Source organism: Hippopotamus amphibius, chromosome 8, assembly GCF_030028045.1.
Source record: "Hippopotamus amphibius kiboko isolate mHipAmp2 chromosome 8, mHipAmp2.hap2, whole genome shotgun sequence".
Classification (NCBI taxonomy): domain Eukaryota; kingdom Metazoa; phylum Chordata; class Mammalia; order Artiodactyla; family Hippopotamidae; genus Hippopotamus; species Hippopotamus amphibius.
The window spans coordinates 82,663,614-82,666,910 of NC_080193.1; positions in this window are offsets into that span (position 1 = coordinate 82,663,614).

Below are 3,297 nucleotides of genomic sequence, written 5' to 3' on the forward strand. Positions count from 1 at the left end.
ACTGTATGCTAAACAAATGTTGGCAGCATAAATGGATGATAAAATTCATTCGGCAGAATTATAATGGGAAAAATGGGAGATCTGGCCAAACTCCCTCCAACCTTAATCCTTTATCCTGCTCATGTTGGCTTACAATTTTTCTGCGGTTTCTGACACTTGTGTTTCTCCTGCTCAGATACAGAATTATATCATTTCTAACTTGGCTAAGCAGTCCCTGTTCCTGCTTCCTCTCAGGTTAGTGATGAAAGACCATGTGGAAAGAGAGGCCACAAGGAAAAGTCCCAAGGCAGCTCAGCAGACATGTGAGACTGTCTCAGATGTTCCAGCCACAACAGAGCTGCCAGCTGAAGGCAGCCACATGAGTGATCCCAGACAATCAGAAATGGCAGAAGAATAGCCCAGCTGATTCCAACCAACCCCAGAATCATGATAAATAATAAATCACTGTTGTTTTAGTCCACAGGGTTTTGGAGTGGTTTGTTATACAACAATAGATATGGGAAATACCACCATATCACTCTGGGTATTTGAGGCAAAAAGAAATGTAATAAGGAATTTAGTTTTACAAAATCATTGGAAGGGCAAGATGATCCCCACCTGGACTATGGAGTCCAAGGTTACAGATACACCTCCTAACTGTGATCCAGATGTCAGGGAGCTTCTGTGGCTGCTACTGCAGTTGTTGTCACAACTGCCTCTCAAACCTCAAAGCTGGTGACTGAAAACTGGGTGCTTGAGTCTGCCTCTACCTACTCACATCTCCCCAGCTTGCATCCCTGTCACCACAACAGCTGGAAGATGACGCATGCATCATTACTGCCTTCTGAATCTCTTAAAACCACTTCTAACTGGCACGACTTCATCATACCCAGAATCCTAGATTCAAGAGACTTTGAAAAGTATAGGTTTCAGCTTTCCAACCTCAGAGGTTGGAAGGCACATGGAATGAATGATGAGAGAAGTCTAGTAACTGTGACCACAGCCCTCTGACTCTGAATGTAGTCAGTATGACACACAGAAATGACGTAGAAATGGGAACATGACAAATATGATTTCCCATCCTGGTTCTGATGTTTATTAAGTGCCTGACCTTGGTCAATCAGGGAACCCTCATCCCTGATTTGGAGGGTTTTTAAGAACTCAGCACAGCTCTCATAAAGTTGCTGGCAAAACGCCTGGTACATAGTAGGTACTCAAGATTGATAATGGTTATTATTAATGGAGACAAGGACAAGTGAACAAAAACTACAATGTACAGAAAGTACTATTTGATCATGAAGGAAAGACATCTGACAGACTGGGAGAGAAAAGACATTTAAAGAAGATGATTTTGAAATTTGAGATGGGCCAGGCAAAGAAGAAAAATGGCAGAAAAGAGAATTCTATATATTGAGGTCTCTCTCTGGCCCCATTCATAGTTCTATAGGTAGGACCATGACTCCAGTGGTTCTGTGCTTATTTCTAGAGCAATTCATAAGAATGGTATTTAATTTAATGTCATTAGCCTCTGATTTTCTCCCTTTCATATTTCCAGCTACATGGTATACTATTGGAACAAACATTGGACTAGACGTATATCTGGGTAGCAATCCTACCTTTGCCACCAAGTAGTTTTGTCAGCAGCTGATCTGAGATACAGCACTTAGCTTCTGAGTTTTTACTTCCCCTTCTGTAAACAAAACCTACAATTAAAAAAGCAAAGTCAAACAAGCATTACTTAGATAATTTCTGTGACCACTTCCAACTTTGACAGTCTCAGAAATGCCTTGACCCACTTACCCCCAAGGATAGATAGCCTAGTGGTTTTTTACCAGTTGACTCACTGTCCATACATCGGGCACTCTACCCCTACCCAAAATGGGAATGCAACAAGAGAATGCAAACCAGCAATGAGATGAAAGCCTACTTAGTAGGTTTACAAGTTAATCACTAAGTCTGGCCATCTTAGATGTACTTCAGCAAACTGATCAACGTTGGTTGGATAAATGCTGGCGCCAATCAAAGCGGAAAAGGGTAGGAAAAACCTGGTGTCTTTATGAAATACATTATTGATCTTCAAGAATCATACACTTTCAAGTAGCTCCCGTCCTCGCATCTCTTGAACAGAAGATAGGGTACTTGGCAGGTATTCGGGAAGCCTCTTGTTAATGTGAGCTTGGAGCTTTGTGCATATTTTGATGCTAATAGTACCCTTTTAAAATATACAAAAAGTACTTTGACTTTACTAGGATTTTTAAAGACTAGTTGCGTAATAATTCTCCTATTGCTTTTAAAACTTCTATAAAAACAGCTATTTTCTTCTTTTTGTCCCTCTAGCAAATAATCAAACAAAGAGAAAGGGGAGAATATTCACAATTAGCTCAGAACAGAAATACATTTTCAAGACTACACATGAGAAAATGCTAGAAGAGAAAGCTATGAAAAATCGTAATCGAGTCATATTAATAAATTCCAATGATCATGTGGGGAAGAACAAAAGCCCACTCGCTTTCATTTGACAGACATCCTCAGTACTAGTCAATCTGCCATGTTTGTTTCGGGCTTTGGAAATGCAGGCACAGTTTGCATTGTTTTTCTCCCTCTGCCTTCTCCCTTTTCAAAAACTGAGCTCTGGGCAATACTGTTATATTTCTATTTCACTTCTTTTTAAAGCATCAAGGGCAGAGGCAAAACAGCATATGCACAGGAAATGGGTTAGTGCAAATGCAACTACACACCAAAACCACATGCCTGAGAAAAGACAGTGACAATGTTAGTTTTTAAAAGAAAGATTTCCTGAAAATAAAAGTTTCCTTACATCAATTACATCCACCAAAAACATGTTTTCTCCAACTGTCTTCCACCCACCTAATCAGGGTATGAAATTAATGCTTTGAAAAACTTTATAAGCATAGATTAAATATTAATGTGTTCCTTTCTGAGGCTGCTATTAGAAAAAAAGAAAAAGGACATCCTTTATCTCTTTTAAATAACCACTTAGTATTTGTTAGGTATATATTTGGTGTCGCATTCTCTTAACTGGATGAAGAAAGTGGGAAATGATGCCATGACTGCTGATTACTGTCAGCAACCTCCAATAGTAAAAACAACAAATTATATATATGTAAATATTTGATGCATATCTAGAATATATAAATTACACTTTAAAATGAATAAGAAATAGACTGACAATCCAATTTAAAATGAGCAAAAAATTTGAATAGATTTTCTTTTCTAATTCAAGAGTTTCTCTCTTAGGAATTTGTCCGTTAGAAGTATTTTTGGGGCTTCTCTAGGTGGTACAGTTGTTAAGAATCC